Below are 20,839 nucleotides of genomic sequence, written 5' to 3'. Positions count from 1 at the left end.
CAGCACACACTGTCTCCAGCACACACTGTCTCCTGCACCACCGCCTCCAGCACACACTGTCTCCTGCACTACTGCCTCCAGCACACACTGCCTCCTGCACACACTGCCTCCTGCACACACTGTCTCCAGCAAACACTGTCTCCAGCACACACTGCCTCCAGCACACACTGCCTCCAGCACACACTGTCTCCAGCACACACTGTCTCCTGCACCACTGTCTCCAGCACACACTGCCTCCTGCACCACTGCCTCCAGCACACACTGTCTCCAGCACACACTGCCTCCTGCACCACTGCCTCCAGCACACACCGCCTCCTGCACACACCGTCTCCAGCACACACTGCCTCCTGCACCACTGCCTCCAGCACACACTGTCTCCAGCACACACTGCCTCCAGCACACACTGTCTCCTGCACCACTGCCTCCAGCACACACTGCCTCCTGCACCACTGCCTCCAGCACACACTGCCTCCTGCACCACTGCCTCCTGCACACACCGCCTCCTGCACCACTGCCTCCAGCACACACCGCCTCCTGCACCCACCGCCTCCTGCACACACCGCCTCCTGCACCACTGCCTCCAGCACACACTGTCTCCTGCACCACTGCCTCCAGCACACACTGCCTCCTGCACACACTGTCTCCTGCACACACTGTCTCCTGCACCACTGCCTCCAGCACACACTGCCTCCAGCACACACTGCCTCCTGCACCACTGCCTCCTGCACCACTGCCTCCAGCACACACTGTCTCCTGCACCACTGTCTCCAGCACACACTGCCTCCTGCACCACTGCCTCCAGCACACACTGTCTCCAGCACACACTGCCTCCTGCACCACTGCCTCCAGCACACACTGTCTCCTGCACCACAGCCTCCAGCAAACACTGTCTCCAGCACACACTGCCTCCTGCACCACTGCCTCCAGCACACACTGCCTCCTGCACACACTGCCTCCTGCACCACTGCCTCCAGCACACACTGTCTCCTGCACCACTGCCTCCAGCACAGACTGTCTCCTGCACCACCGCCTCCAGCACACACTGTCTCCTGCACCACTGCCTCCTGCACCACTGTCTCCTGCACCACTGCCTCCTGCACCACTGCCTCCTGCACCACTGCCTCCAGCACACACTGTCTCCTGCACCACAGCCTCCAGCAAACACTGTCTCCAGCACACACTGCCTCCTGCACCACTGCCTCCAGCACACACTGCCTCCTGCACACACTGCCTCCTGAACCACTGCCTCCAGCACACACTGTCTCCTGCACCACTGCCTCCAGCACACACTGTCTCCTGCACCACCGCCTCCAGCACACACTGTCTCCTGCACCACTGCCTCCTGCACCACTGTCTCCTGCACCACTGCCTCCTGCACCACTGCCTCCTGCACCACTGCCTCCTGCACACACTGCCTCCTGCACACACTGCCTCCTGCACCACTGTCTCCAGCACACACTGTCTCCAGCACACACTGCCTCCAGCACCACTGCCTCCAGCACACACTGCCTCCAGCACACACTGTCTCCAGCACACACTGTCTCCTGCACCACTGTCTCCAGCACACACTGCCTCCTGCACCACTGCCTCCAGCACACACTGTCTCCAGCACACACTGCCTCCTGCACCACTGCCTCCAGCACACACTGTCTCCTGCACCACTGCCTCCAGCAAACAGTCTCCAGCACACACTGCCTCCTGCACCACCGCCTCCAGCACCACTGTCTCCAGCACACACTGTCTCCTGCACCACTGCCTCCAGCAAACAGTCTCCAGCACACACTGTCTCCTGCACCACCGCCTCCAGCACACACTGTCTCCTGCACCACCGCCTCCAGCACACACTGTCTCCTGCACCACTGCCTCCAGCACCACTGTCTCCAGCACCACTGTCTCCAGCACACACTGTCTCCTGCACCACTGCCTCCAGCAAACAGTCTCCAGCACACACTGTCTCCTGCACCACCGCCTCCAGCACCACTGTCTCCAGCACACACTGTCTCCTGCACCACCGCCTCCAGCACACACTGTCTCCTGCACCACTGCTTCCAGCACACACTGCCTCCAGCACACACTGTCTCCTGCACCACTGTCTCCTGCACCACTGTCTCCTGCACCACTGCCTCCTGCACCACTGTCTCCTACACCACTGTCTCCTGCACCACTGCCTCCTGCACCACTGCCTCCAGCACACACTGTCTCCAGCACACACTGCCTCCTGCACCACTGCCTCCTGCACCACTGCCTCCTGCACCACTGTCTCCTGCACCACTGCCTCCAGCACACACTGTCTCCTGCACCACTGCCTCCAGCACACACTGTCTCCTGCACCACTGTCTCCTGCACCACTGCCTCCTGCACCACTGTCTCCTGCACCACTGTCTCCTGCACCACTGTCTCCTGCACCACTGCTTCCTGCACCACTGCCTCCAGCACACACTGTCTCCAGCACACACTGCCTCCTGCACCACTGCCTCCTGCACCACTGCCTCCAGCACCACTGCCTCCAGCACACACTGTCTCCTGCACCACTGCCTCCAGCACACACGGTCTCTTGCACCACTGTCTCCTGCACCACTGCCTCCAGCACCACTGCCTCCTGCACCACTGCCTCCAGCACACACTGTCTCCTGCACCACTGTCTCCTGCACCACTGCCTCCTGCACCACTGTCTCCTGCACCACTGCCTCCTGCACCACTGCCTCCAGCACCACTGCCTCCAGCACACACTGTCTCCTGCACCACTGCCTCCAGCACACACTGTCTCCTGCACCACTGCCTCCAGCACCACTCTCTTGCACACACTGTCTCCAGCACACACTGTCTCCTGCACCACTGCCTCCAGCACACACTGTCTCCTGCACCACTGCCTCCAGCACACACTGTCTCCTGCACCACTGCCTCCAGCACCACTGTCTCTTGCACACACTGTCTCGGTCTCCCCAGGACATAGCGCCCTGGTACGGTCCCGTCACTTTCTGTCCCCATCACGCTCCTCCAGTGTCACTACCGATCGTGTGTCCCCAGTCCTCGGCCTCCCCCGCACGGCTTTCTAGCCGTCCTGACATCTTCCCTTTGCCCCGGAAACCCCATCTTTCCCCAGTGCTTAGAACTAACCGTACAGCTGTTCCAGAACTGCTGCATACAGCCGGCTGTCTCCCCTCTTCTCTAGAAGTCTATGGAACTGTCCTAGCCGCAGTCCCGAAGGAGTAAGAGGAAGAAGCGGCTAGGACTGTACCAAGTGGTGGAACTGAGGGGGAAACCCTACATACCCGAAGATCAGCTGCAGATCTGCTGTGTGAGGGAGGAAGGGGGAGTTGTCACACAAAAGGGGCCACAGATGAGGAAGGGCATGTGAGCGCTGCCAGGGAAGCTTACCGGCTATGAGGGGAGACGTGTCAGTCAGTGACTAGGCTCCTGTGCGGGGATGACGCTCCAGCCAGGGGAGACACAGCTGCTGATCGTGCTTACACGTGAGGCGGAATGAGGAGGATGTTATATAAGACACAAGGTCAGGATGGCCATGAATAATGGAGGATGGGACGTGCCAGCCGTGGGGTTGAGGGCAGCTCCTGACAACAGTCCTGAAGTGGAGGTGCCAGTACAGTGCCCATGAAGGCCACCTTATGGCTACATGTGCCATATATTATGGTGTATGTGTCAGGCAGTGGTAGCCATCCCGTGAGGGCACATAACCTATACATCACTATTAATGGGTGTGTGACCGCTGCCATACCGCACCCATTGGCTACCATGGTATAAAACTGTATGCCACTCAGTATACATACTGGAGGGAACAGCATGGCCTACACGGGCACGGCGGTCTCATTGTACACGCTATACATGGAGCACACTAGGCCTGAGGTGTAGAAGGTGGTCTCCCAAGCTGTATATAATGGTGGAAGCCTAACCCTCGGCTGAACAGGAAGGCAACACTGTAGTATATACAGCTTTCTGCTCCACATTATGCAATTCTACAAGAAGTAAAAGCATGGACCTAGAAACACCCCATCCTCGCACCCTATGGGGATAAGACAGCATATCCCAGTCGGATTTCTGTGGGACCACAAGGTTTAAGCGACAATCAGGCCGCAAACATGAGTTAGCTGGGAACAAGCAGAAACCTCACGGGTGTGCACAGAGTGCTGGGCCTTGTCTGTATAGGGAAAATAGATGTAGCGTGATAGCCAATAGATAGTCAAAATGGAGAGTGAGGAGTGGTCGATACCTTTTAATGGCTAAGTAAAAAGATGATAAGAAATAGCAAGTTTACAGGACTGATCAGGTCTCTTCATTAGGCAGAGATTACCATAAAATACAGGGCGATTCAAAAAGGATGGTGCAAAATGACAGCCTCAGTATTCACAACCAAGAGGACATAAGACAAATGTATTAACACAAGGAGACACACTATCTATCCAAGTTTTATCAATACACTACCAATGTTCAACGTGATTTCCACTGGTGACACGGCAGATGCCTAGTCCAGCAGCGTGCCATCATATCCTTAGATACTGACTCGTTGTTGGATCCATAGTCTCCGGTCGTTCAAATCCCTTGGCTGGGAGGAGTATACACTGAGATCTTGATGTTGCTCCACAGAAAGAAGTCTCCAAGGTCAGCGCAACATTGATGAATCAACCTGAGACAACCATTACTGAAACAGTGGTGTTCATATCCAAGGATATGCTGGCACGCTTCTGGACAGAACTGGACTAGACATCTGTGATGTCACCAATGGAAGCCACTTTGAACATTTATAGTGTATAGATAAGACTTGGATAGATATGTGATAGTTCATATTTTATGGTAACAAATGTGTCTTATGTCTTCTGGGTTGAAAATACTGAGGCTATCATATTGCCCCATCCTTTTTGAAACACCCTGAATCTATACACTATCAGTGCCCAGGAAAGGAGGCCATACAATCTTTGTAAAACAAGGAATTCAGCATTAAACCATCTGACAAGAATGGTGCAATAGTCAAAATGACTACATAAAGGAATCAGACAACTGACGGGCACATGTTACTACACAAAATTGGGGGCTGACCCTACACAGGAACACTACAAAGGGAAAAAAAGTTGGTCTGTTGTATATCTGACAAATCCCTAAGAGCTGATACCACAGAGTGCAAGAAAAGGGCCATTTTACATACTTCTTAAAATCCACAAATCTGGAAATCCAGGAAGACCAATCATTTCATGTGTGGGCACAGTTACTGAGCAAGTTTCTGGATGGGTAGGTGTTCCCTTGGTAAATAATACACCCAGTTACATTCATGGCACAGCTGACCTATTGAATAAACTAGTAGCCACTGGTCCTCTACCAGACGGAACCATCCTAGCCATGGATGTGGAATCTTTGTATTCTAATATCTTACAAGATGGGTTAAATACCTGCAAAGTATTCATGGAAAATACAGGAATTGAAATGTGTTGAAACTCACAAAATTAATCCTCACCGATAATTACTTTACATTTGATAACAGCAGCCTTGTACAGCAATGGGAAGTAAAATGGCACCACAATATGCAAATCTTTTCATGGCCAAAATTGAAGGTGACTTTTTCTCCTCTTGCCTCATCAGGCCTCTGGCCTATTACCGTTACATTAATGACATTCTACTCATCTGGACTGAGTCTAAGCTACACCTAAATACTTTCCATGTACAGGTTAATCAGTTTCACCCCACTATTGTGACTATTTTTCTTGCTTATATAGTGATACAATGACATGATCACACCAGGCTACTCCATATCAGCAGTCCTGTGTCAGGACACAATATGGGGCATGCACAGAATACTTTACACTGTGTTCCAAATTATTATGCAAATAATATTTTCTCAGATTTTCCCAAATTACCTATATGAATTGCAGTCATTGTAATTTTCCAGTCAAATAACTATTAGAGTACAATTGAAAGGTTTTTGTACAAACTGCCTATGATAACAGTATATTTTTAAAAAAATAAAAAACTCAAACTGCACTCAAAATGCATGTTCCAAATTATTATGCACAGCAGAGTTTTCAACCTTTTCATTTTAATAAAGAACAAAAAAAATGGTCATGTTTGAAATTATAAGCATAAGCAGGTTATTACAAACTGAAATCAAACAGTTTTCAACTCAAAACTTTATTCTAGGTGATGTAACATTTGCACATAGGACCCCTTGTTCGAAAGGAGCTTCTGAACTCTCTCGCCCATTGAATTTGTCAGGTTTTGGATGGTTTCTGCTTCAATTGTTTTGCATGAGGACAGAATACCCTCCCAGAGCTGTTGCTTAGATGTGAACTGCCTCCCGCCATCATAGACACTCCTTTTGATGATGCTCCAGAGGTTCTCAATGGGGTTGAGGTCAGGGGAGCATGGGTGCCACACCATAAGTTTGTCCCCTTTTATGCCCATAGCAGCCAGAGATGCAGATGTGTTATGTGCAGCAAGAGACGGGGCATTATCATGCATGCACAGTGTATTTTTGTCCATTGGTCCCAAATGATTGGCAGTAGTAGGCCCGAGAGACTGCATAAGTATAAAGTGGACTTTAAGTGATTAATGGGACTCCAGGACAAAAACTGAAGGAAGCAATGAATGGCAAGTTAGGGCACATTTATTGCCACCCTAGTACTTTTCTGTTTAATGCCCCTTTAGTGCCCACTTGCCTTTTTTTCATTATGATGCCAAAGGGCCAATGAATGATGAATTTACTTCCAAGTGACACATAATGCATCTAGTAGTGCGGTGCTAGGTAAAATAGGAGGCAGGTCAGTAAAGGCACAGTAAGCTGTCATAAGAGCATACAGATGAATATGTAAGCAGAGCACCAGATAGAGCGCCCCCCACAGGCCGCTCCAGAGCACAAGCATATTATTATCTCCAAACTGAAAGTAAAGAGTACACAAGAACCACAGTGCGGATTTCATAAACCAAGGTATCATGTTAATCAGTGTAATGGCGCCTACCTGACTACATTTTGCGACTCTTGCCGTTCTTACGCCAGTTTTTCACAGCTCTACCAAAACAGGCAGAGCTACGGCAAAATGGAGCCGAGTGGTGGCGAGACCCCACAGCTCGTTTCATTCAAGACAAGCTATGGTGTTCCATACGCCAGAAATCTCACTTCAGTACCACATTGGCACACCTGTATTACTGAACGTTAATTTCCTCCCGGGTGACGCACTTTCAGTAAGGCAGTCAGGCACATTTCAAACACTTATAACCTGCAGATTAACCCTATATATGCAGGTTAATAACATTATCTGCCGTGACATGTTCCCTTTAAATCCTGCTGTAAAGACCTGTGTTGCAACCTTTCATAAATTATCTCTGCCGTCCCCATCCAGGAGATTAGCTACAGTGCCATGGGTTGTAAACTTCTGGATTATGTTGCACACTGTGGACAAAGGAACATCAAAATCTTTGGAGATGGACTTGTGACCTTGAGATTGTTGCTACTGTTCAACAATTTTGGTCCTCAAGTCCTCAGACAGTTCTATCTCCTCTTTCTGTTCTCCATGCTTAGTGTGGCACACACAGACACACAATGCAAAGATTGAATCAGCTATTCCCCTTTTTAACTGGTTTCAGGTGTTATTTTCATATTGGTCACATCTGTTACTTGCCACAGGTGAGTTTGATCGAGCATCACATGCTTGAAACCAAGTTGTTTACCCACGATTTTGGAAAAGGTGCCAACAATTTTGGCCGGCCCATTTCTGGGGCTTTGTGTGAAATTATGTCCAATTTGCCTTTGTTTCTATTTTTTTTTGTGTTGTTCCAATACACAAAGGAAATAAACAGGTGAATAACGAACGTGTAATTACAATACTTTTCGGGAAGAAATACTTCATTTTCTGGAACAATTTCAATGGTGCCAACACTTTCGGCCATGACTGTATATATATAGTGGGGAAAATGAGTATTTGATACACTGCCGAATTTGAAAGTTTTCCCAACTACAAAGAATGGAGAGGTCTGTAATTTTTATCGTAGGTACACTTCAACTGTGAGAGACAGAATCTTAAAAAAATCCAGAAAATCACATTGTATGATTTTTATATAATTAATTTGCATTTTATTGCATGAAATAAGTATTTGATACAATAGAAAAAAATAACTTAATATTTGGTACAGAAACCTTTGTTTGCAATTACAGAGGTCAGATGTTTCCTATAGTTCTTGACCAAGTTTGCACACACTGCAGCTAAGATTTTGGCCCACTCCTCCATACAGATCTCCTCTAGATCTTTCAGGTTTCGGGGCTGTCGCTGGGCAACATTGCATTTCAGCCCCTTCCAAAGGTTTTCTATTGGGTTCAGGTCTGGAGACTGGCTAGGCCACTCCAGGAACTTGAAATGCTTCTTATGGAGCCATTCCTTAGTTGCCCTGGGAAGAAGGTTGTTGGCCAAAATCTCACGATACATGACCTCATCCATCCTCCCTTCAATACAGTGCAGTCGTCCTGTCCCCTTTGCAGAAAAGCACCAACAAAGTATGATGTTTCCCCCAACATGCTTCACGGTTGGGATGGTGATCTTGGGGTTGGACTCATCTTTCTTCTTCTTCCAAACACAGTGAGTGGAGTTGATACTAAAAAGTTCTATTTTGGTCTCATCTGACCACATGACCTTCTTCCACGCCTCCTCTGATCATCCAGATGGTCATTTGCGAAATTCAAAAGGGCCTGGGCATGTGGTGACGTGAGCAGGGGGACCTTGCATGCCCTGAAGGATTTTAATCCATGACGGCGTAGTGTGTTACTAACGGTAATGTTTGACACTGTCGTCCCAGCTTTCTTCAGGTCATTGACCAGGTACTCCTGTGTAGTTCTGGGCTTATTCCAGACCTTTCTCAGAATCAACCTTACCCCACGAAGTGTGATCTTGCCTGGGGCCACAGACCGAGGACTATTGACAGTCATCTTGTGTTTCTTTCATTTTCTAATAATTGGGCCAACAGTTGTTGCCTTCTCACCAAGCTGCTTGCCTTTTGTCCTTTAGCCCATCCCAGCCTTCTGCAGGTCTACTAATTTGTCCATGGTGTCCTTAGAGAACTCTTTGGTCTTGGCCATGGTGGAGAGGGTGGAGTGTGATTGATTAAGTGTGTGGATAGGTGTCTTTTATACAGGTAACAAGATCAAACAGGTACAATTAATACAGGTAATGAGTGCAGAGTAGGAGGGCTTCTTAAAGAAAAACTGAAAAACAGCATCTGTGAGAGCCAGAATTCTTGCTGGTTGGTAGGTGATCAAATACTTATTTCATGCAATAGAATTCAATTTAAATATTTAAAAAACATACAATGTGATTTTCTGTTTTTTCTTTTTAGATTGTCTCTCACAGTTGAAGTGTACCTATAATAAAAATTACAGACCTCTCCATTCTTTGTAGGTAGTAAAACTTGCATTATCAACAGTGTATCAAATACTTATTTTCCCCACTGTGTGTACTGTATATATAGTGCATTGTGAAAGTATTTGGCCCCCTTGAACTTTTCTACCTTTTACCACATTTATGACTTCAAACATAAAGATATAAAATTCTAATTTTTGGGGGAAGACTCAACAAGTGGGACACAATCGTGAAGTGGAACGAAATTGATTGGATATTTTAAACTTTTTTAACAAATTCAAAACTGAAAAGTGGGGCATGCAATATTATTAGGCCCCTTTACTTTAAGTGCAGCAAACTCACTCCAGAAGTTCAGTGAGGATCTCTGAATGATCCAATGTTGTCCTAAATGACTGGTAATGATAAATAGAATCCGCCTGTGTGTAATCAAGTCTCCGTATAAATGCACCTGCTCTGTGATAGTCTCAGGGTTCTGTTTCAAGTGCAGAGAGCAACATGAAGACCAAGGAACACACCAGGCAGGTCCGAGATACTGTTGTGGCGAATTTTAAAGCCGGATTTGGATACAAAAAGATTTCCCAAGTTTTAAACATCTCAAGGAGCACTGTGCAAGCGATCATATTGAAATGGAAGGAGTATCAGACCACTGTAAATCTACCAAGACCCGGCCGTCCCTCTAAACTTTCATCTCAAACGAGGAGAAGACTGATCAGAGATGCAGCCAAAAGGCCCATGGTTACTCTGGATGAACTGCAGAGATCTACAGCTGAGGTGGGAGAGTCTGTCCATAGGACAACAATCAGTCGTACACTGCACAAATCTGGTCTTTATGGAAGAGAGGCAAGAAGAAAGCCATTTCTCAAAGCTATCCATAAAAAGTCTTGTTTGAAGTTTTCCACAAGCCGCCTGGGAGACACACCAAACATGTGGAATAAGGTGCTCTGGTCAGATGAAACCAAAATCGAACTTTTTGGCCACATTGCAAAACGATATGTTTGGCGTAAAAGCAACACAGCTCATCACCCTCAAAACACCATCCCCACTGTCAAACATGGTGGTGGCAGCATCATGGTTTGGGCCTGCTTTTCTTCAGCAAGGACAGAGAAGATGGTTAAAATTGATGGGAAGATGGACTGAGCCAAATACAGGACCATTCTGGAAAAAAACCTGTTGGAGTCTGCAAAAGACCTGAGATTGGGACGGAGATTTATCTTCCAACAAGACAATGATCCCAAACATGAAGCAAAATCTACAATGGAATGGTTCAAAAATAAACATATCCAGGTGTTAGAATGGCCAAGTCAAAGTCCAGACCTGAATCCAATCGAGAATCTGTGGAAAGAGCTGAAAACTGCTGTTCACAAACGCCCTCCATCCAACCTCAATGAGCTCGAGCTGTTTTGCAAGGAAGAATGGGCAAGAATTTCCACCTCTCGATGTGCAAAACTGATAGAGACATACCCCAAGCGACTTGCAGCTGTGATCGCAGCAAAAGGTGGTGCTACAAAGTATTAACTCAAGGGGGCCGAATAATATTGCATGCCCCACTTTTCAGTTTTTAATTTGCTAAAAAAGTTTAAAATATCCAATAAATTTCGTTCCACTTCACGATTGTGTCCCACTTGTTGATTCTTCCCAAAAAAATTAGAATTTTATATCTTTATGTTTGAAGCCAGAAATGTGGCAAAAGGTAGAAAAGTTCAAGGAGGCCAAATACTTTCACAAGGCACTGTATATACATATATATATATATATATATATATATATATATATATATATATATATATATATATATACACACACAGTACAGACCAAAAGTTTGGACACACCTTCTCATTTAAAGATTTTTCTGTATTTTCATCACTATGAAAATTGTACATTCACACTGAAGGCATCAAAGCTATGAATTAACACATGTGGAATTATATACTTAACAAAAAAGTGTGAAAAAACTGAAAATATGTCTTATATTCTAGGTTCTTCAAAGTTGCCACCTTTTGCTTTGATGACTGCTTTGCACATTCTTGGCATTCTCTTGAGCTTCAAGAGGTAAATGGTTTTCACTTCACAGGTGTGCCCTGTCAGGTTTAATAATTGGGATTTCTTGCCTTATAAATGGGGTTGGGACCATCAGTTGTGTTGTGCAGAAGTCTGGTGGATACACAGCTGATAGTCCTACTGAATAGACTGTTAAAATTTGTATTATGGCAAGAAAAAAGCAGCTAAGTAAAGAAAAACGAGTGGCCATCATTACTTTAAGAAATGAAGGTCAGTCAAGGAATGGACATTAGACCAGTGGAAATCTGTGCTTTGGTCTGATGAGTCCAAATTTGAGATCTTTGGTTGCAACCACCGTGTCTTTGTGCGACGCAGAAAAGGTGAACGGATGGACTCTACATGCCTGGTTCCCACCGTGAAGCATGGAGGAGGAGGTGTGATGGTGTGGCGGTGCTTTGCTGGTGACACTGTTGGGGATTTATTCAAAATTGAAGGCATACTGAACCAGCATGGCTACCACAGCGTCTTGCAGCGTCATGCTATTCCATCCGGTTTAGTTGGACCATCATTTATTTTTCAACAGGACAATGACCCCAAACACACCTCCAGGCTGTGTAAGGGCTATTTAACTAAGAAGGAGAGTGATGGGGTGCTGCGCCAGATGACCAGGCCTTCACAGTCACCAGACCTGAACCCAATCGAGATGGTTTGGGGTGTGCTGGACCGCAGAGTGAAGGCAAAAGGACCAACAAGTGCTAAGCATCTCTGGGAACTCCTTCAAGATTGTTGGAAGACCATTTCCGGTGACTACCTCTTGAATCTCATCAAGAGAATGCCAAGAATGTGCAAAGCAGTCATCAAAGCAAAAGGTGGCTACTTTGAAGAACCTAGAATATAAGACATATTTTCAGTTGTTTCACACTTTTTTGTTAAGTATATAATTCCACATGTGTTAATTCATAGTTTTGATGCCTTCAGTCTGAATGTACAATTTTAATAGTCATGAAAATACAGAAAAATCTTTAAATGAGAAGGTGTGTCCAAACTTTTGGTCTGTACTGTATACACGCACACACACACACACACTATATAAATTGTTGGTGCCCCTCGTTTAATGAAAGAAAAACCCACAATGGTCACAGAAATAACTTGAATCTGATAAAAGTAATAATAAATTAAAAATCTATGAAAATGAACAAATGAAAGTCAGACATTGCTTTTCAACCCTGCTTTCACAGAATTTAAAAAAAAATTAAACTCATGAAATAGGCCTGGACAGAAATCATGGTACCCCTGAAAATAATGTGATAAAAGGGACATGTTAAATCAAGTTGTTTCCACTATTTAGTATCACAGGTGTCTACAATCTTGTAATCAGTCAGTGGGCCTGTATATAGGGCTACAGATACTCACTGTGCTGTTTGGTGACATGGTGTGTACCACACTCAACATGGACCAGATGAAGCAAAGGAAAGAGTTGTCTCAGGAGATTAGGAACAAAATTATAGACAAGCATGTTGAAGGTAAAGGTTATAAGACCATCTTCAAGCAGCTTGATGTTCCTGTGACTACAGTTGCACATATTATTCAGAAATGTAAGATCCATGGGACTGTAGCCAACCTCCCTGGACGTGGCCGCAGGAAGAAAATTGATGACAAATCAAAGAGACGGATAATACGAATGGTAACAAAAGAGCCCAGGATAACTTATAAAGAGATTAAATGTGAACTTCAAGCTCAAGGAACATCAGTGTCAGCTCACACCATCCGTCGTTGTTTGATCCAAAGTGGACTTCATGGGAGACCACCAAGGAGAACACCATTGTTGAAAAAAAATCATAAAAAAGCCAGACTGGAATTTGCCAAACTACATGCCACAAGCCACAAAGCTTCTGGGAGAATGTCCTATGGACAGGTGAGACAAAAATTGACGTTTTTGGCAAAGCACATCAGCTCTATGTTCACAGACAGAAAAATGAAGTATATCAAGAAAAGAACACTGTCCCTACTGTGAAACATGGAGGAGGCTTTGTTATGTTTTGGGGCTGCTTTGCTGCATCTGGCACAGGGTGTCTTGAATCTGTGCAGGGTACAATGAAATCTCAAGACTATCAAGGGATTCTAGAGAGAAATGTGCTGCCCAGTGTTAGAAAGCTTGGTCTCAGTTGCAGATCATGGGTCTTGCAACAGGATAATGACCCAAAACACACAGCTAAAAACACTTAAGAATGGCTAAGAGGAAAACATTGGACTATTTTGAAATGGCCTTCTACGAGCCCTGACCTAAATTCTATTGAGCATCTTTGGAAAGATCTGAAACATGCCATCTGGAAAAGTCAACCTTCAAACACGAGACAACTGGAGCAGTTTGCTCATGAGGAGTGGGCCAAAATACCTGTCGAGAGGTGCAGAAGTCTTATTGACAGTTACAGGAATTGTTTGATTGCAGTGATTGCCTCAAAAGGTTGCTCAACAAAATATTAAGTTAAGAGTACCATCAATTCTGTCCAGGCCTATTTCATGAGTTTAATTTTTTTTTAAATTCTGTGGAAGCAGGGTTGAAAAGCAATGACTGACTTTCATTTGTTCATTTTCATAGATTTTTAATTTATTATTACTTTTATCAGATTCAAGTTATTTCTGTGACCACATGTATATATATATATATATATATATATATATATATATATATATATATAGTCACCGGAAATGGTTTTCACTTCACAGGTGTGCCCTGTCAGGTTTAATAAGTGGGATTTCTTGCCTTATAAATGGGGTTGGGACCATCAGTTGTGTTGTGCAGAAGTCAGGTGGATACACATCTGATAGTCCTACTGAATAGACTGTTAGAATTTGTATTATGGCAAGAAAAAAGCAGCTAAGTAAAGAAAAATGAGTGGCCATCATTACTTTAAGAAATGAAGGTCAGTCAGTCCGAAAAATTGGGCAAACTTTGAATGTGTCCCCAAGTGCAGTTGCAAAAACCATCAAGCGCTACAAAGAAACTGGCCCACATGAGGACCGCCCCAGGAAAGGAAGACCAAGAGTCACCTCTGCTTTTGAGGATAAGTTTATCCGAGTCACCAGCCTCAGAAATCGCAGGTTAACAGCAGCTCAGATTAGAGACCAGGTCAATGCCACACAAGAGTTTTAGCAGCAGACACATCTCTTCAACAACTGTTAAGAGGAGACTTTGTGGTAAAATAGCTGCTAGGAAACCACTGCTAAGGACAGGCAACAAGCAGAAGAGACTTGTTTGGGCTAAAGAACACAAGGAATGGACATTAGACCAGTGGAAATCTGTGCTTTGGTCTGATGAGTCCAAATTTGAGATCTTTGGTTCCAACCACCGTGTCTTTGTGCGACGCAGAAAAAGTGAACGGATGGACTCTACATGCCTGGTTCCCACCGTGAAGCATGGAGGAGGAGGTGTGATGGTGTGGGGGTGCTTTGCTGGTGACACTGTTGGGGATTTATTCAAAATTGAAGGCATACTGAACAAGCATGGCTACCACAGCATCTTGCAGCGGCATGCTATTCCATCCGGTTTGCATTTAGTTGGACCATCATTTATTTTTCAACAGGACAATGACCCCAAACACACCTCCAGGCTGTGTAAGGGCTATTTGACCAAGAAGGAGAGTGATGGGGTGCTACGCCAGATGACCTGGCCTCCACAGTCACCAGACCTGAACCCAATCGAGATGGTTTGGGGTCAGCTGGACCGCAGAGTGAAGGCAAAAGTGCCAACAAGTGCTAGCATCTCTGGGAACTCCTTCAAGATTGTTGGAAGACCATTTCCGGTTACTACCTCTTGAAGCTCATCGAGAAAGACTAGAAGCAATGGGATGAAACTGAATGGGAGGAGACACAGATTAGATATTAGAAAAAACTTTTTGACAGTTAGAGTGATCAATGAGTGGAACAGGCTGCCATGAGAGGTGGTGAGTTCCCCTTCAATGGACGTCTTCAAACAGAGGCTGGACAGACATCTGTCTGAGATGATTTAGTGAATCCTGCTTTGAGCAGGGGGTTGGACCAGATGACCCAGGAGGTCCCCTCCATCTCTACCATTGTATGATTCTATAAGAGAATGCCAAGAGTGTGCAAAGCAGTCATCAAAGCAAAAGGTGGCTACTTTGAAGAACCTAGAATATAAGACATATTTTCAGTTGTTTCACACTTTTTTGTTAAGTATATAATTCCACATGTGTTAATTCATAGTTTTGATGCCTTCAGTGTGAATGTACAATTTTCATAGTTATGAAAATACAGAAAAATCTTTAAATGAGAAGGTGTGTCAAAACTTTTGGTCTGTACTGTATATATATATACACAAATTTGAATTAATCCACGTTTCTCTTATTAAAAATAAAGAAATAAAAAAATAAACATATCTGGCATCATTGCATTCAGTCTGATCTATCAAGATATAGAATCAATTAAACCAATTGGTAAACGACGTAATGAAAAAAAAAAAATCAAAACGCCAGAACTGCATGTTTTCATTCACCACACCACCCTAAAAAAAGTATTAAAAAGCGCTCACAACAAAACATGGATACCAAAAATGTTATCAAAGAAAATGTCATGTCAACATGCATAAAACAAGCCCTCGCCCAGCTCCATTGACGAAAAGATTCTGAGCCTCAAAAAATGAAGACAAAAGCCACATTGTTATTGACAAATCAAGTTCTTATAGCTGTAATCCTACTGACTGGGAGAATAAAGCTTCTAAATTATTTTTACCATATAATGAACAGTGTAAATATAAACCCCAAAAAACTGCAGAATTTTTCACCTCACTTGGAATTTTTTTTCCCGTTATTCAGTTCAATGTACGGTAAAGGGAAAAGTGTCGTTCAAAACTACTCCTCGTTCTGCAAAAAAACAAGTCATCATACATCTATGTGGATGGAAAATTAAAAAGTTATAGCTTTAGGAATAAATTGAGGGTGAATATCAGTATTATACAATCATTCTGACTTGGATTTTTAAAGTAACTTTACTTAATAGTGTAAGCAGTTTATATTGTAAGATCTGGCGACAGATCCACTTTAACTCTAGAAGTTCAGTAATTCTTTGAGACTTTTCTTCTTAGAATAAAACAGTCTTGGAAACGTTTCGTAAGCCAGCAGTGCACACAAACTTAAAAAAAATACATAAATACCGTAATTGATAGGTGTTACCTATGATGATATTTTTCCAGATATTCCCGAGTGCTAAAAATATTTAAAACCAGTGGCATAATGTGTCAGGCTACGTTCCTACAATGAGCTTTTGGTGAGTTTTTGACGTTACAGATTTTCTGCTGCATCTCTGCACCTATTGTGTAAATTAGGTTACTTGTTTTTTTTCATTGGGTTTTTGAGTGTGTTTTTATCGCGTTTTTGTTCTTTTTGGTATGTTACGTTTTAACCCCTTCACCCCTGGGAAATTTTCTGTTTTTCGCCTTCGACGATCCATAACTTTTTTATTTTTCCGTCAACATGGCCGTATGAGGGCTTGTTTTTTGCAGGATGAGTTGCACTTTTGAATAACACCATTGATTTTACCAAATTGTGTACTGGCAAACGGGAAAAAAATTCCAAGTGCGGTGAAATTGCAAAGAAGTGTAATTCCACAATCCTTGTTTTCTGGGATTTTTTTTTCACTACATGCTAAAACTGACCTGTCATTATGATTCTCCAGGTCATTCCGAGTTCGCAGATACCAAACATGTATAGGTTTTTTTTTATTTAAAATGGAAAAAAAAAAATTAAATTTTTTTAAGAAAAAAAAAGTGGCGCTATTTTCCACGACAAGTAGCGTCTCCATTTTTCGAGATTTGAGGTTGGGTGAAGGCTTATTTTTTGTGCACCGAGCTGACGTTTTTATCGATATCATTTTGGGGTAGGTATGATGTTTTGATCGCCCGTTACTGAAATGTTGCGGAAGCCAAAACAACGTAATTCTGGAGTTTCAATTTTCTTCTCGTTACGCCGTTTACTGATCAGAATAATTGACTTTATATTTTGATAGATCGGGCGTTTCTGAACGCAACGATACCAAATATGTGTATTTTTAATTTTTTTTTATTGTATTATTTTGAATGGGGCAAAAGGGAGGTGATTTGAACTTGTGTTTTTTTTATATTTTAAAAACTTTTTATTTTACTAGCTTCAATAGTCCCCTTAAGAGACTTGAAGCTACGATCATCTGATCGCCTGTGCTACACATAGCAGGACTTCAGCCCTGCTATGTGTACCATAAATCATGATCTCCTATGAACGCCGGCTGGCGTTCATAAGAGATTTATAATGACAGGCACAGGGGTCTTCTGCAGACCCCCAGCTGTCATGACAACCCATCGGCGCCCCATGGTCACGTGACAGGGGCGCCAATGGGCGTGTCATGTGACACTTTTCCGGACAGCGCATGTTAAATGGCGCTGTCAATAGCGCTGTCAGAGATTGACAGCGGCATTTAACTTGATAACAGCCGCGGGTGGATCGCAAATCTACCAGCGGCTGTTAGATGCACATGACAGATGATCAGATCAGCTGTTATGTGCAGGGAAATATTTGGGCAGTCCCCATTAAAGGCAGAGACACGACCGATGACTTACCTACTGTATACATCATTGGTCGTGAAGGGGTTAAATAAAGCTGCTTTGTTTTTGATACTTTCTGGTATTTGACTTTGACAAAACTTTATTGATACAGTCATGTGCGGATTCCATGCGTTTTTGGTGTGTTTCTGCTGCGGAAATGGACTAAAAATGTATGTGGATTTTTACCTTTTTCTCTATGGGACTTACAGAAAGAAAGAATCATAGTACTCACATATCTCTGTCAATTCCTTCGGCACTGACTCAAGCGGCAGTGGTTATGCACGAAGATCCCTTTTTACTAAATCCCAACAACAGTATGGAGGCACAGATGATTGAGCCCCCAGGGTTCATAGATCTATCACCAACGCTGTTAAAATGTGATTAATATCTTTCGTCTGAAAATCTATGGGCAGCATTAATCAGAGCTGGCTGTGTTATAGCAGCTCTGTATGCTTTAGGCTGTGTGCCCACGATGCGTTTTTAATGCGTTTCTGCAGCGCTTTTGCAGCTGCGAAAACGCTGCGGAAACGCATTAAAAATGCATGGTAGAAGGCCTGCCATGTTCCCCAATGATAATCCGCATGTGCTGTGCACATGCTGCGGAAATTTCCGCTGTGGATTATCATTGCGGAAAAAAACGCAGCACTACCAATTATTTTGCGGAAGTGCTGCGTTTTCGCCGCCATTGACTTGCATTAGAACGTGCCAATTCCGCAAGACTGCATCTGTACTTGCGTAATTGGCGCGTTCTAATGTGCGGATGGTACCCGGGTGTAGAGGAGAGTCTCATCCACACCCAGGTACCATTAAAAAATCTGTAAAAAAAGAATAAAATAAATGTATATTTACCTTCCGGCGGCCGCGCTGCGCTCCTCCTTGCTTCCCGGTGGACTGAAGGACCTGCGCTGACGTCAGAGTCATGTGACGGGTCACGCGACGCTGACGTCAGCAGGTCTTTCAAGTGACCCCATTTTGTAAACTACACCTCTCAAGGAATTCATTTAGCAGTGAAGAAAACATAATTATATTTTTACCACAAAAAAATGTTTTTCCCTCAGATTTTACATTTTCACACAGGGCAATGGGTAAAAATGGTGCCGAAATGTGTCACACAATTTCTTCTAAAAGTGGCAATGCCCCATATGTGGCTGTATCGTACCACTTAGCCATACGGCGAGATCTGGGAGGGACGGAGCGCTATTTGACAATTGGAGAACAAATTATTGTAGAATAGGCATTTGGATTTGGGAGCACAAAATGTTCTGAATTTCTTTTGGGGGGCAAGGGCCATTTCGCTTTTCCAGAGCCTTTCTGCTACCAGTAACTTGGAAGTCCCTTATATTTTTAACAGATAACGGACCTGAGTGGGGACTTGCTTTTTTTGAGGACTGAGTTGAAGCTTTTATTGGGAACATTTTACGTAACATTTATCCGGCGCTCTAGGCTGAGCACTTACATCGGGGTTTCCATCTAAATTTCCAGTGATTCTGCTGCCATTCACTGTAATGAGGCAGCAGAGTTACTCTGGACTCTGTCTGGCCTCTGTTTAGCGGTGTCCTTTTTTTCAGAAGTGCACAAAACTGTGGCCAACCGCACTTTTATGCACGCCTTAAAAAAACTGACACCGTGGGATCCCAGGCTAGACGGCGTCCACAGTGGCCTATATCTGCCTCATTACAGGGAATCCTCCGTCATGGGTTCCGTCTGAATCACGTATTTCGAGATTTACACGGAAACTCTGGCGTAAGTGCTCAGCGCAGAGCGCAGGATAAATGGGAGTAGAGCCTTACTGCGATCTTTAGGAGACATAATAAACAAATCAGTGGCAGGTGAAGAATTGGTTTTATTTATTTTTTACGCCATTCCTCTTGCGGTATAAGTGATGAGATTACTTTATTCTTCAGGTCAATGCGATTACAGCGATACCAGATTTATGTCGGGTTTTTATGACTGACAGCTGTCACACACTAAAAGACGCTTTTTTTGCAAAATCTAGTTTTTGCATCACCATATATATTTTGAGAGCTATAATTTTTCCATATTTCGGCCGACAGAGTCATGTGACGGCTTGTTTTTTGCGGGACGCGTTGACATTTTTATTGGTACCATTTTTGGGTACGTGACATTTTTTGATCGCTTTTCATTCCGTATTTTGGGAGGTAAAATTAACAAAAACCAACAATTCAGGAATTGTTTTTTGAGGTTTTTTTTATGCTGTTCTGCGTGTGGTAATAAGGCAGCATTATTCTTCGGGTCAGTACGTTTACAGCGATACTACACTTACTGTATATTTTTTTTATGTTTTGGCGCTTTTACACAATAAAACAATTTTATAGAAAAAATATTTTTTTTGCATCGCTTTATTCTGAGAGCTATAACTTTTTTATTTTTTGGCTGATGGAGCTGTATGGCGGCTTTTCAGATGACGTTTTCAGCGGTACCATTTTTATTTCCATTTTGCTTTTTGATCGCATTTTGTTCCACTTTTTGTTTGGCGATATGATGAAAAAGCATAGTTTTTTGCTCCGTTTTTTATTTATTTTTATTACGGTGTGCACAGAAGGAGTTAATTAGTGTGACACTTTTATAGATCGGGTTGTTTCGGACGCGGCAATACCAAATATGTGTACTTTTTTTATTTGTCCATAAATATACGGATTTATTGGTTTAATATTTTATTTATTTATTTTGTGATTTTTTTTTTACAGTTTTAAAACATTTTTTTGACTTTTTTTTTACATTTTTACTTAGTCCCTGTATGGGACATTAATTTTTATTTTTCTAATCACTGTTCTCATGCAATGCAATAGACATGTATTGCATTGCATGAGAACTTTGCTGACAGTTTCACACTGTCGGTCTCCTGCTAGACTTCAGCTGCAGGCTGAGCCTAGCAGGA

General features: G+C 43.9%; 1 protein-coding gene across 6 annotated transcripts in view; it reads right to left on the bottom strand.

The window, feature by feature from the left end:
• Positions 1–20,839, bottom strand: part of AMPD2 (adenosine monophosphate deaminase 2) — a 234,443-nt gene that overhangs the window by 74,647 nt on the left and 138,957 nt on the right. The window contains exon 1 of one of the 6 annotated variants that reach the window (XM_073666821.1): positions 3,379–3,512. The exons of 4 other annotated variants lie outside the window; for them this stretch is intronic. The gene's annotated coding sequence lies outside the window, so the exon portion shown is untranslated. Of the gene's footprint in view, positions 1–3,117; positions 3,256–3,378; positions 3,513–20,839 lie in introns of those variants that run through there. One more of the 6 variants, XM_073666820.1, reaches the window with a different exon arrangement.

This window comes from Phyllobates terribilis, unplaced genomic scaffold, assembly GCF_046119375.1.
Source record: "Phyllobates terribilis strain yellow unplaced genomic scaffold, ASM4611937v1 Scaffold_2__4_contigs__length_985480577, whole genome shotgun sequence".
Classification (NCBI taxonomy): domain Eukaryota; kingdom Metazoa; phylum Chordata; class Amphibia; order Anura; family Dendrobatidae; genus Phyllobates; species Phyllobates terribilis.
This window is presented reverse-complemented; position numbering and strand designations above follow the sequence as displayed.